The sequence below is a fragment of the Oncorhynchus mykiss genome, chromosome 20, assembly GCF_013265735.2.
Source record: "Oncorhynchus mykiss isolate Arlee chromosome 20, USDA_OmykA_1.1, whole genome shotgun sequence".
Lineage (NCBI taxonomy): Eukaryota > Metazoa > Chordata > Actinopteri > Salmoniformes > Salmonidae > Oncorhynchus > Oncorhynchus mykiss.
In genome coordinates this window covers 15,419,825-15,434,953 of record NC_048584.1, presented here as the reverse complement: position 1 = coordinate 15,434,953, position 15,129 = coordinate 15,419,825, and the positions used below count along the sequence as shown (strand labels likewise).

General features: G+C 44.8%; 1 pseudogene; it reads left to right on the top strand.

Annotated features, from left to right (window-relative positions):
• LOC110498749 overlaps positions 1-13,661 on the top strand; it is a 155,757-nt pseudogene extending 142,096 nt beyond the window's left edge.
• Positions 13,662-15,129: the final 1,468 nt, after the last annotated feature.

Below are 15,129 nucleotides of genomic sequence, written 5' to 3'. Positions count from 1 at the left end.
CCTAATTAATCGGCCATTCCGATTATCGGTCGACCTCTAGTAGAAACGACATAACACGACATACAGAAACTATTATAACGTAATAAGGCACTTACTTTGATAGAAACGCACACATTTAGTTATTATTGGCAACACAAGTTAATATTGGCAACAAAAACAAACAAAAACAACAATGACTACGATGCGGGCAGCAGACAGAAAATGTGAACATGTGTGTGCAGATCCTGTTCTGATGGGACATGCGCAAATGTCTACAGACTTGAACTGCACAAACAATTGGAAAGTGCTTGGGGAATTCTGTCCGGGTCAGAAATGTCAAAAAAATGAATTGTCCGCAAAAGTAAAAAGCATTACTTTTATGTGAATGAATGAGGAGGCAGAACACACCTCAATTCAAACTGTTCATAGAAAATTCATCATTTGAAATTGTGCTTTGGTTTGAGGGCAGCTCTGATTAAATGTACTGTTGCATAACAATCACATGCTGGAATGAAGAGAATGTGCTACCATCACATTATAACGTTCTCTCTCACACTGGGGCGACCGTTGGAGATATTTGGAACTCACACATGAAAAGGTTAAAACCTACCCTAACCAGAAACCTGTGGATAGATGGCAGCATTCGTGCAAAACTGAAAGCGCGAAACACTCTATATTAACCATAGCAAAGTGACTGGGAATATGGCAGAGTACAGTGTAGTTATTCCCCCCGCAAGGCAATCAAACAGGCAAAACATCAGTATAGAGACAAAAGGTAGTCGCAGGGTCTACAGACAATCACGGACTACAAAAGGAAAACCAGCCACATTGCGGACACCGACGTCTTGCTTACGGACAAGCTAAACAGCTTCTTCACCCGCTTTGAGGATAACACAGTGCCACCGACGCGGCCCACTACTATGAACTGTGGGTTCTCCTTCTCTAATCCTCGCAAGGCTACCAACCCAGATGACATCCCTAGCCGCGTCCTCAGAGCATGCACAGACCAGTTGGCTGGTGTGTTTATGGGCACATTCAATCTCTCCCTATCCCAGTCTGCAGTCCCCACATGCTTCAAGATGGTCACCATTGTTCCTGTACCCAAGAAATCAAAAATAACTTAACTAAATGACTATCGCCCCGTAGCATTCACTTCTGTCATCATGAAGTGCTTTGAGAGACTAGTCAAGGATCATATCACCTCTACCTTACCTGTCAGCCTAGACCCACTTAAATTTGCTTACCGTCCCAACAGATCCACAGACGATCACCTTTCCACTGTACACTGCCCAATCCCATCTGGACAAGAGGAATACCTATGTAAGAATGCTGTTCATTGACTATAGCTCAGCATTCAACACCAATAGTACCCTCCAAGCTCATCATTAAGTTTGAGGACCTGGGTAGAACCCCGCCCGGTGCAACTCGGTCCCGGACTTTCTAAGGGGCAACCCCCAGGTGGTGTAGGTAGTAAACAACACCTCCACTTCACTGATCCTCAACACTGGGGTCCCATAAGGGTGCATGCTCAGCCCCTTCCTGTACTCCCTGTTCACCCATGACTGCACGTCTCCAACTCAATCATCAAGTTTGCAGACGACACAACAGTAGTAGGCTTGATTACCAACAATGACGAGACAGCCTACAGGGAGGAGGTGAGGGCTCTGGGAGTGTGGTGCAGGAAAATAACCTCTCACTCAACGTCAACAAAACGAAGGCGATGATCGTGGACTTCAGGAAACAGCAGAGGAGCTCCCCCCTATCCACATCGACGGGACTGCAGTGAAGTTGTAAAGCCTCAAGGTCCTCTGCGTACACGTCACTGACAAACTGAAATGGTACACCCACACAGACAGTGTGGTGAAGAAGGCGCAACAGCGTCTCTTCAACCTAAGGAGACTGAAGAAATTTGACTTGGCACCTAAAACCCTCACAAACCTTTACAGATGGTACAGCAACTGCACCGCCCGCAACAGCAGGGCTCTCCAGAGGGTGATGCGGTCTGCCCAACGCATCACCGAGGGCAAACTACCTGCCCTCCAAGACACCTACAGCACCCGATGTCACAGGAAGGCCAAAAAGATCATCAAGGACAACAACCACCCGAGCAACTGCCTGTTCACCCTGCTATCATCCAGAAGGCAAGGTCAGTACAGGTGCATCAAAGCTGGTACAGAGAGACTGAAAAACAGCTTCTATCTCAAGATCATCAGACTGTTAAATAGCCATCACTAGCACATGTATACTAGCACATGCTGCCTATATACATAGACTTGAAATCACTGGCCACTTAAAAAAATGGAACACCAGCCACTTTTATAATGTTTACATATTTTGCATTACTCATCTCATATGTATATTCTGTATTCTATTCTACTGTATCTTAGTCTATGCCGCTCTGACATTGCTCGTCCATGTATTTATGTATTCTCAATTTTGTGTGTATTGGGTATATGTTGTGAAATTGTTAGATATTACTTGTTAGATGTCACGATCGTTGGTTGAATTAATAGACCAAGGCACAGCGTGCGTAGAGTTCCACATGTTTATTTAAATGAAACTCACAGAAAACAATCAAGCGCAAAACGAAACGTGAAGCTATGCAGTGCTCACAAGCAACAGATAAACAATACATAAACAAGATCCCACACACAACAAGTGGAAAAAGGCTGCCTAAATATGATCCCCAATCAGAGACAACGATAGACAGGCGCCTCTGATTGGGAATCATACCAGGCTAACATAGAAAAGGAAAAACTAGACTACCCACCCTAGTCTCACACCCTGACCTAACCAAAATAGAGAAATAAAAGGTTCTCTAAGGTCGGGGCGTGACATTAGATATTACTGCACTGTCGGAGCCAGAAACACAAGCATTTCGCTACACCCGCAATAACATCTGCTTAACCCGTGTATGTGACCAATAAAATTTGATTTGATTTGGGATGAGAACACAAAATCTCGTTCATAGTAATTGTCCTGTATGACTCAGTTGGTGGAGCATGGCCAAGATTGTGGGTTTGATTCTGGGGAGCATCCACACATAGCATTGGATAAAAACGTCTGCTAAATGGCATATATTATATTATTCATGTATGAATTCATATACCCAGTCAGGAGAAATGAATTACCTGCATTCTCTTTCTTCAGTTCCTCCACCTGGCCCTCGCTGGCTGCCACTCTTGTCTCCGTGTTCCACAGCTTCTTTCTTTACTCCGAAACAATGTCTCTCAGAACCACCACAACATCTCTCAGCTCCAACACAAATTCTTTCAGCTTCTGTACCTCAGTTAATCAGTCATGTTCCATGAGTGTGAGTTTGTTGGTCGTGCCAGTAGCTTTGGTTCCTCTGTTTTCTATCTCAACCTTCTCTCCCTGAGCCTTGCCCCAGACAGACAGAACAGCAACACTAGCAGAGCAACATCACCCTTTCGTTCTGAAACGATGCCTGTTCAGACACGATGCGGTTTATGAGGCTCAGTTCTCCTTCTTATAACACTGATAATACCTTCCTAATGTTGAGTTGCACCCCCTTTTGCCCTCAATTCGTCGGGCATGGACTGTACAAGGTGTAAAGCGTTCCACAGGGATGCTGCCCTGTGTTGACTCCAATGCTTCCCACAGTTGTGTCAAGTTGGCTGGATGTCCGCTGGGTGGTGGAGCATTCTTGATAGACACAGGAAACTGTTGAGTGTGAAAAACCCAGCAGCATTGCAGTTCTTGACACAGTCAAACTGGTGCGCCTGGCACCTACTACTATGCCCCGTTCAAAGGCACTTAAATCTTATGTCTTGCCCATTCACTCTCTGAATGGCACACATACACAATCCATGTCTCAATTGTCTCAAGGCTTCAAAATGATTCTTTAACCTGTCTCCTCCCCTTCATCTACACTGATTGAAGTGGATTGAACAAGTGACGTCAATAAGGGATCATCACTTTCACCTGGATTCACCTGGTCAGTCTATGTCATGAAAAGAGCAGGTGTTCTTAATGTTTTGTACGCTCAGTGTATATGTGTGTGTACTGTATGAATGCGCGCACACACACACTGCATGTATGTGCACACACATATTTTGTACACTCACTGCATGCACACTTCCCAGGAAGCGCTACATGAGACAGGTCATACGTGTCCGCGATGGAAAGTCCCAACACTAAAACAAAAGATTCGAGGGAACATTTGATCAGAGAGGTTTTACCACGTCATCAAGTCATTTCAACCGACGTTGTCTAAGACCGTGAGATGTCTGCCGCTGCTGTTTTAGTAAATCATCTCCTGATGTCTCGGCACAGATTGTAAATGTTTTTTTTTTCTTCTTTTGTGGTAGAACTATCACAGCCGTTAACAATATGGTCCATATTTGGTTTTATGTTTCTAATATTTGTTGTTGTTGTTGCATTATTATATACTTTAATAGCAAACACAGCAATCACGGTGTCCCACCTGCACAGCTAAAACTTGAATTGTGCCTTTTTCCTAGGTCTTTATTCTCTCAAACACAGGGGGAGTCTGTATGGGAAACCATACATTACTGTACACCATTTCTCTCTTTAGACAAGGCCTTCATCCTGTCAGGCCTTTGTCTGCTTTCCGTTAGTGATGCCATTGGTTCGTCACGGCAGTCGCAGATATGGCCATGCAATATTGAATTAATTACAGTCTTCATGGCAAGGATTCTCCATGGCAAGGAAGGGCAGGCCTCCTTCAAGGGTGTGACACAAGAGACCAAATCCCAGAAGGATGTGGGCATACATACATTATTACTCAGTCACAGAATATGATTGAGTGTAGCAGCAGGGTTAAGGCGGGTTTGTTTTCTTGTTCATTCTGGTGTGTTGGCGCTTACTCTGTCTCTTCTGATGATGAAGCAGAGATACGAGAGAGAGAGTTGAACAGGTAGAAAGAGACACATGGGGGGAAAGGAGGGTGGGAGAAGGGGAGGAGAATATCACGAGGCTCTTTCTTTTCAACTTCTCTTACACTTTTATGTGGAAAAGGGGGCCAAAGGCCATCAGACATATTTTCTTAGCTTCAAAAAATGTCTCTTTTCTCCTTTTTCGGTCGTCTGGTAGTTGGAGTCGTGTTTCACTGATTGCTACTGACATTCAGCGCATTCCTGACATAACACAAACTAGCCTAAATGGTACGGGTTCCTCCACACGTGCAGACCTGCTCTCAATAGAGCCTTTCACTGCATCCCTCCATCCAGAGAGAGAGAGAGACGTCGAGGAAAAGAGGGCGAAAGAAGAAAGAGGGAGAGGGGGAAGAGAGAGAGGAAGAGGAAAAGAGAAGGAGAAACAGATGGAGAGATGGAAGGAGTGCCTACAGAACCATTTGCGTGCCCTGCCCCCCAGAGATTATTATTATTGTATGTTCAGCCTATAGCCATGGGATTAGGAAAACGTGTGTGTAGTCTGAAGCATCCACAACTATCCCATCACTCTTAACCACTAAAATGCACAGCAGTAGAACCCAATACAATCCCCATTCCCCACCATCCAGTGGCCAGTCAGTATGAAACATATTTGTGTCTAGTTTGACAGACACTTCAATGGTTAGTTAGTGATTCCTCTGTGCTGTTTGACACACATTGCTGAGGGAGCGTGTGTGTGTGTGTGTGTGTGTGTGTGTGTGTGTGTGTGTGTGTGTGTGTGTGTGTGTGTGTGTGTGTGTGTGTGTGTGTGTGTGTGTGTGTGTGTGTGTGTGTGTGTGTGTGTGTGTGTGTGTTTAGGGGTTGGCTTAGTGGGGGAAAGAGAGCCTTGAAAGCAGAAAGAGAGCCTTGAGCTCCCTGGGCCCTCAGAGAGAAAAGAGGAATGAGGGATGGAGTCTAAAAGAGGGTCAAAGGTGCCACGGAGGGCAGGAGAGGAGAGGAGATCAGGTGTTACAACCACACACCTAGCAAAGGAAGGCAGGTAGGGAGTGAGGGAAGGTAGGTTAAAGCGCTGGGCCAGTAACCGAAAGGTTGCTGGTTTGAATACCCGAGCCGACTAAGTGACAAATCTGTCGATGTGCCCTTGAGCAAGGCACTTAACCCTAACTGCTCTGGATAAGAGCGTCTGCTAAATTACAAAAATTGTCAAATTTAAATGGTAGGAGCTCAAGACTGTTAGGTATCTGGTAGGAATGAAGAGAATCAATAGGATATGAGTTGTTCTTTGCTAACCCAGTGTTGTTAGTAAGTTATTTGAAATAGTCGCCGAGTCTAATGATTGCTAAACGTTACTACACAGAGATAGACTAGCGATTAGCATGCTAACCAGCTCCTGTTTATTTCAGTACAGCTCAATACAGGTCGGTAGTGTCTCAGCAGTAAATCACTTGTTGAGCTAGCTAACGCCCTGCTAGCATCCTTTTGATGGGCTGCTAACGTGGGAGCCAGTGACGAAATCCCTATGCTGAGAACAATGTGCCTTTCATGACATGTGATAGCAATCATAATGATGTGTGTGAGAGAGAGAACCCTCGAAAAGGAAAAGGAGGGCCTCACACTCTAGGAGGTCTGATGCAATAATTGAATAAACAGCGTCTCGACAGCCAAGCTGTCTTCATCAGAATTTAATGACAAACACTGCGGGTCACTAGTTTATATAGTTTGGAAGGACACACAGGTGTCTGTAATCATGGCCGGGTGTGGCCTGATATCATTGGTTGATTTACAGATATAAATAAAAACATATAAAAAGCATCAATGGATAACATACGATCATAGATACAATTTGGCAACACAGGCCTACAAACATTTACAATGAATAGCAAAGGAGAGAGTGAACCCTCCTCGCCAATTCCAGAGAGGCAAGGGAAAATGGTCTACAGGGTAGTGTCTGATATCAAGACAGACAGACGCATGCACGCACACGCACTGTACCTGCAGTGTTGATTGACAAACATGACATGAAGAGATGACCTATGATCAGGACAGTGCGCTCTCCCCGGAGGAGAACAGACAGGAGAGATGGTACATAAGCACTGTCCTGTACATAAGCACTTTCCTGATCGGTATGCCATTTTTTCATGTCATTACTGAGGACTGGACAGGCGTGGTTCCATCCGGTCTGGTCCTGTCCTGATACTGCAGCTAAACAGACAGAGCTGCCATGAAATGCTGCTGTAATGGGGAAATGTGGCTCACATTTATGAAATAGTACTGTATGAGGTGGTGTTTCCTGCCAATACGGCTCCCATGTGATTACCAGTGAACCTAGAACTGGGTGACTGGGTTCACCTCAACCACACCAGAGGCACGGGTTCTCCTCACTCTGGACTTCTCCTCCTTCTATTCTATCCCTTCTGTCTTTTTTTCCATTCTTATCTGTCTCTCTCTTTGTCTGCTCTCTCACGCTGCCCAGATGTTTCTCTCTGACATCCTTCCTTCGTTCCAATACTCCAGCCTTCTCTTTGGTTTCTCCGGATTCTCATTTTCTTCTCTCTCTCTCTCTCTCTCTCTCTCTCTCTCTCTCTCACTCCCTGGATTCTCTCACAGCTCCTCCACACTGACTCTTAACACAGGGGCCCCCCAGGGGTGTGTCCTCCATCCTCTGCTGTACTCCCTGTTCACCCACGAATGCGTGGCTTTGTACGACACCGACTCCATCCACAAAGAAGTTGATTGTTGACTTCAGTAAGCAGAGGAGGGAACATGGCCAATCCACATCAACTGGACTGCAGTAGAGAGAGTCACAAGTTTTCAGAAATTCGACATGCCGCCCCGGGTCCTCTCCAAATACAGTGCCTTGCGAAAGTATTCGGTCCCCTTGAACTTTGCGACCTTTTGCCACATTTCAGGCTTCAAACATAAAGATATAAAACTGTATTTTTTTGTGAAGAATCAACAACAAGTGGGACACAATCATGAAGTGGAACGACATTTATTGGATATTTCAAACTTTTTTAACAAATCAAAAACTGAAAAATTGGGCGTGCAAAATTATTCAGCCCCTTTACTTTCAGTGCAGCAAACTCTCTCCAGAAGTTCAGTGAGGATCTCTGAATGATCCAATGTTGACCTAAATGACTAATGATGATAAATACAATCCACCTGTGTGTAATCAAGTCTCCGTATAAATGCACCTGCACTGTGATAGTCTCAGAGGTCCGTTAAAAGCGCAGAGAGCATCATGAAGAACAAGGAACACACCAGGCAGGTCCGAGATACTGTTGTGAAGAAGTTTAAAGCCGGATTTGGATGCAAAAATATTTCCCAAGCTTTAAACATCCCAAGGAGCACTGTGCAAGCGATAATATTGAAATTGAAGGAGTATCAGACCACTGCAAATCTACCAAGACCTGGCCGTCCCTCTAAACTTTCAGCTCATACAAGGAGAAGACTGATCAGAGATGCAGCCAAGAGGCCCATGATCACTCTGGATGAACTGCAGAGATCTACAGCTGAAGTGGGAGACTCTGTCCATAGGACAACAATCAGTCGTATATCGCCCAAATCTGGCCTTTATGGAAGAGTGGCAAGAAGAAAGCCATTTCTTAAAGATATCCATGAAAAGTGTTGTTTAAAGTTTGCCACAAGCCACCTGGGAGACACACCAAACATGTGGAAGAAGGTGCTCTGGTCAGATGAAACCAAAATTGAACTTTTTGGCAACAATGCAAAACGTTATGTTTGGCGTAAAAGCAACACAGCTAATCACCCTGAACACACCATCCCCACTGTCAAACATGGTGGTGGCAGCATCATGGTTTGGGCCTGCTTTTCTTCAGCAGGGACAGGGAAGATGGTTAAAATTGATGGGAAGATGGATGGAGCCAAATACAGGACCATTCTGGAAGAAAACCTGATGGAGTCTGCAAAAGACCTGAGACTGGGACGGAGATTTGTCTTCCAACAAGACAATGATCCAAAACATAAAGCAAAATCTACAATGGAATGGTTCAAAAATAAACATATCCAGGTGTTAGAATGGCCAAGTCAAAGTCCAGACGTGAATCCAATCGAGAATCTGTGGAAAGAACTGAAAACTGCTGTTCACAAATGCTCTCCATCCAACCTCACTGAGCTCGAGCTGTTTTGCAAGGAGGAATGGGAAAAAATGTCAGTCTCTCGATGTGCAAAACTGATAGAGACATACCCCAAGCGACTTACAGCTGTATTCGCAGCAAAAGGTGGCGCTACAAATTATTAACTTAAGGGGGCTGAATAATTTTGCACGCCCAATTTTTCAGTTTTTGATTTGTTAAAAAAGTTTGAAATATCAAATAAATGTTGTTCCACTTCATGATTGTGTCCCACTTGTTGTTGATTCTTCACAAAAAAATACAGTTTTATATCTTTATGTTTGAAGCCTGAAATGTGGCAAAAGGTCGCAAAGTTCAAGGGGGCCGAATACTTTCGCAAGGCACTGTACTACCCCTGCACCTTCGATAGCGTCCTGACCAAGTGCATCACGCCTGGTACGGGAAGTGCTCCGTCCACTATCGCAAGGCCGCCAGCGGGTGGTGAAGACGGCCCAGTACATCACTGGGATTGTGCCCCCACCCATCCTGGACATTAACTCAAAATGGTGCCTGAGGAAGTCCTGTAGCATCATCAAGGACACCACACACCCCAGCCACGAAATGTTCACTCACTTACTGTTGAGCATGAGGTCTGATACCAACAGGCTCAGATACAGTTTCTATCTACAAGCCATTAGACTGTTGAACACTTCAACCGGACTGACAACCTGCTCTGATTCTCCACATCTTAGCATACATGCACACACCCTCACAGACATACACACACATACACATATACATTCATGCTACACACACATCACAACTGCTTCCTTCCTTCCTTCTCTCTCTCTTTCTTTTCTCTCTTTCTCATGCACTCCGTTTCCCTCTCTCTCTCAGGCTGTGGCAGCTGTAAACCTTCCCATGACTAACTGTCATTAATCTTCCCTCTCCGGGGGCAGGCTCTTGACTCTGTGCCAGAGAGTGGTTCACAGGGATTGAGGGAAGGACAGAGGGAAGGAGGAAATCCAAAAGAGAGCTTTCCCCTAAAACACACAAACAAAGTCGTTACCCCCCAAACACACCAGTGTGTGGCATTGCTGAGTTCCTTGCCCCCTGGGAACTGAAGCAGTCCAACTAGGATGCAGTGGAGTGTGAGCTGACAAACCACTTATGAGCATGTCGTTGAATTGCCACCCTGGCTGCTAATAGTGTGGACTGGGAGTGTGCTGTTATGCTCAGTTTATTGATGCTTTGGAGAGCCTTGGATGGACACTTCTAAGCTCAACTTATTTTGTTTAAGATCCATTTTCTGCTGAACTCCCAACTCTTCACATCCAACGCTCTCCTCATGTGTCTTAACATGCTGTCTTAGCACTTGTTTCCATCTCATTTCATGTCCTGAGAATGAGTCCCTATCCGTGGTCTCTGTGGGTTTTGCTGTGATGATTTCCTCCGGTGCTGACTCATTCTCTGTGTAAAGTGACTGAGCACAACTGCCTTATAACTGACCCACCCACCCACCAACCATACTTCACCAACCACACTTTCTACCTCACTTAGTTATGATAAAGCTCAAATTCCATTGAAGCAATGAGGTTCAAGTGAATGAAATGCTTCAAATGCAAACTCAAAGCTCTGAAATCTCTTCCACCTAGGCTTCTTAACCAATGTCAATGAAAGACCATTGATTAGGGTAGTGGTAATAAGAAATGTAATCTGTAAGGCCGTCAGACATAGATCTTAAGAAATGGTATCCTCTAAAGCGTTATCGTCATGTGTTTTACAGAAACTTGGCCATTGGCATAGGTATCCAGAATTTCCCAGAGGGCCTTGCGGTGAGCCTCCCTCTGCGAGGTGCAGGGATGTCCACGTGGAAAGCCTTCTGGTGAGTAACACTTCTCTGTTGATCCACGTAGTACCTTCATATGGCCCACTCTGTTCATCTGCATCTCAACTCATACTAAGGGAATTGTTTTATCTTGGTTTGACAGCCAATGACTGAAGGAGCCTTAAAGGGCCCCTAGTCGGGGTGTGAACGTTTAAACAAAATTGGGATTGTTAACATTAAGGGGGGTAAAAATGAAAAACATGTCTTTGCCGTGTTATAGACTAACTAGATGATAGGCTATAAAGGCCCGGGGAAAGTTGTGTAATATAAATAGAACCAGAGAGGAAGACACAAACTTTAGGCATGATGTTGTGAGATACAGATTACCATATGCGCACTGTTCTTTCTGCCTACCCCTCCTTTCTCTCCTTCCCTCGCACTGGCTCGCCTGCTCTTTCTCTTGGCTAATGATGACTGTGTGTGTTCAGTCTTTCGGTCTGTTGTGTGTAGAATATCCTAGCATGGTCATTGAAGATAGGCCCTGCTTTATTGAAGTTGCGAGACATAGCAAGACGAGGAATTGCGAGATTCAGCGTTCCATTACGAGATACAGCTTTTGATTACCGATCGATGAGCCTAGTGTACGGTTCTGATGCTCTGCCTGGTGGCCAACCTGCCTATACTGTGCCCTCTCTCTCTCTCTCTCCATCCCTCGCTAGCTCGCTAGGAAATATGTGTTTGTCTTCTGGGAAGTGCGGCAACTAATCAGTCTCCTCCGTTCCCAAAATACTGAATTTTGGTGAAATACAAACTTTGCCACGTGGAATTGAGGTACGGTACCAGTAGTGCAAGTGCAATGCTTAACCGACGCACCTTGAGACCCAAACCGTTGCTGACAGCAGCCGCATTGTGAATTTGCGTTGGAATTGTAGGAATTTTTCTTTTTGTTTTAATGGAAAACCAATTTAAAAAAATGGCAGTTTAAAAGTTAAGATCATTTTTTTGTTTGTTGTCACATCCCTACCCCATAGGGTTCTAACTAACCCATGGTCTGTTTCCTCAGGTATGGACAGCTCAGTGGTATGGTAGAACCAATCGCCGGGTTGCTAGGCGCCGTTGCTGTGGTGCTGTCCTTCGCTGCCGGGGCCATGGTGTATGTGGTGGTTGATGACATCATCCCAGAGGCTCAACTCAGGTGGGTGGCCACGCAGACTGATGGAGAACATCGAGCGAGATTTGAGGGATAGATGTTCTATTAACAGTGCCCTCCCATCGCTAAACTCGTGTCTTAATCAAGGCTTAGCCCATGTCTTAGTCAAGGCTCAGCCCATGTCTTAGTCAAGGCTTAGAAGAAAAGGAAACGCACACCTATTTAGATGAGGCGCTGGCTAGCGGAGTAGAAAACTTGAAAATAAAAGAGAGCCGCACACTCTAGGAGCTCAGATGCAAAAATGTAATTAGCAACGTTTCGACAGCCAAGCTGTCTTCATCAGGGTATTCATCAGGCTATTCATCAGGGTATTAGTCAAGGCTAAGCCCATGTCTTAGTCAAAGCTTAGCCCATGTCTTAGTCAAAGCTTAGCCCATGTCTTAGTCAAGGCTTAGCCCATGTCTTAGTCAAGGCTTAGCCCATGTCTTAGTCAAGGCTTAGCCCATGTCTTAGTCAAGGCTTAGCCCATGTCTTAGTCAAGGCTTAGCCCATGTCTTAGTCAAGGCTTAGCCCATGTCTTAGTCAAGGCTTAGCCCATGTCTTAGTCAAGTCTTAGCCCATGTCTAACTAACCCTTTCGAAAACACTTGAACAAAGTGTCCTAGTAATACATAAACATACAAGGAGAGGGTGACAGAAAGGAAAGAGACAGAAAGGAAAGAGACAAAAAGCATAGAATATGGCCGAGAACGAAATACATTTTTCTGTCTCTTATTTTTCAAAGTTTTTCCCACCCTGGTTCCAACTCTTTGCTTGGTTGTTCATAGCGCTCCCCATCTCTGTGACTGAGCCAGACTTGATCAATCGCTGTCTTTGTGTAATTGTGAGCCGCAGGGAGGGAGAGTGGGAGAGGAGCAAAGACATGGTCCCCCTGGAATGTTCTGGTTTTCACAACCCTGGGCGTATTGTTTGCTTTAAAATTCAAGACGGGAAGCGAGCTGTCTTTTGGCTTGTCCGCTCTTCAACATCCAACAGTTTGTGTGGGTAGACTGTCACTGTGAAGTGTGTGCCTGCTGGCCTGTTTATTGTGTGTGTGTTTGTGTGTATGTGTGTATGTATGTGTGTGTGTCTATCATTCTGTCTTTGTCTCCGTCTGTCCGTCTCTATTTCTGTCTGTCTGCCTCTATTTCCGCCTGTCTATCAATCTTATCTTTCCAGACTTTATGTCTCAGTGTACTGTATATGACTTAAGTACTGTATAAATACACCAACATTGATTAACCCTGTCCATGTATATTGTCTTGAAGTGGGAACGGTAAGCTGGCTTCCTGGACCTCCATCCTGGGCTTTGTAGTGATGATGTCACTGGACGTTGGGCTGGGCTGAGGCTTCGCATGGAACACCACTGATGTCACAGAACGATGTCACAGAATATGACAATCACCAGACCTCGAAAGAAGAAAAGGGACCAAATCTGCCTTTTCTCCAACTGCTTGCTTTTATTTTATGTTATGATTTTTGGAATTATAACATTTTGCGCATTTCATCCAACGATCTGCATATCTGTCGATTCTCATTTTACACCCAGTCGGCTCAGGGATTCCAACCAGCGACCTTTCAGTTACTGGCACGACTTTTTAACTGCTAGGCCTGCTGTCCCGTGTGCTCGCTCTCCGGCCTCTAGGGCACCAGGCTGCTGGTTATGGCGATACACATGTCATCATCGTTAAGCGCACCTACCCATCGTCAGACTCACCTGGACTCCGTTGCTTCCCTGATTACCTTCCCTATACATGTCACTCACTTTGGTTCCTTCCCCAGGCGCCATTGTTTCCGTTTCAGTTTCATGCCTGTGCGTTGTTCGTGTTTCTTGTTTTGTTTTGTGTTTCGTTTATTGATTAAGTCACTCCCTCCCTGAACTTGCTTCCCGACTCTCAGCGCACATCGCCACAGCTGCTAGCCGCCCTGATTCTCGAAGAACATAACTTATAAATGCCTCATGAGCTCAGTGCAAGCGTCGTACCCAATCAGAACCCAGAATATAATCTTGTTTTACTCCAATGTTTGTGAACAATTTAAATGTAAACAAGCACTGCATAGCCCCAAAAGATGGTTAAAACTATTATTTGGATATCATGGATGGTCAGTCTTTGCATCCATAGCTATGCTTATGAATTTGAGAGTGGTTCCATTTCTCCAGCCTTAACCCTCAGCGTTTTACCAAAGCAGTGGTGGGGTTAGGGTTTTGTTATTGTTTCAACTGCAGATTGCCCCTTTAGGATGCTCAACCAAATATTTTGTTTTTCTTCTGAAAATGCAAAGAATTATGTTTGATACTGGATCCGAATTATAAAATGTGACAATACTTGAAGATTGATGTTTGTATGACTAGCTTAGATTGGAATGGAGACCGCCGTGTATGAAAAGTTGATATTTTGTATTGAATGGATCTTTATGGAGTGTGTGCCATGGGGTTACGCCTCTAAGGGCTTATGCCATTTTGGCTCCAACTGTGTCGACCACTGCACAGTTGTACCTCAACACTGTGTTTTGAAGGCTAGTTATGGTCACTGAAGGAAACACAGGGATCTGGGTCTACAGACATGTCACGAATAACCAGCTGAATGTGTTGGTTTGCCGGATCTTTGCTCAGATGAGGATGTACTGTAAAATATTCAGAAATGGCGCACACCCTGATTCATTCAGGATGGCATGATGTTTTCATCTTCCGTAAAGCAAACATTTAAATGACAGAGTGATTCTGTGTCTGTTTTTCCTTTTCTCTTTAACTTAATTGAGGGAGGGAGGGAGGGAGAACATAATGCATGGTCCACTTTGTGTTTGGATGAAGGGAATGGGAATAGCAACATTTTACAGCTTGCTTCTTTCTTTTCTCAATCTTAGCACACCTTTCCATTCTTATTGCATTGTTATTATAATACCGTAACATTTCGCTATTCTTACAGATGAAGGTTGTGTGAGAAATCAGCTGGGACAGCTAGCCAAATGGAATGCCAGCCTCATAACTCCCTTTTGCCTTTCCTTTTTTTTCCCATTCGTGAACTGTACTGTACTGCGTGAGGCAGGGGGGGGGCTTTTAAACCCTTGGGACCAATTAGAATAAGGACTTCCCTGTCCATGTAATCTCATTCATTGTGATCTAAAAGGCTAAACTGATCCTAAATCAGCACTCCTACCCAGACACGCTTGAAACAAACTGCCC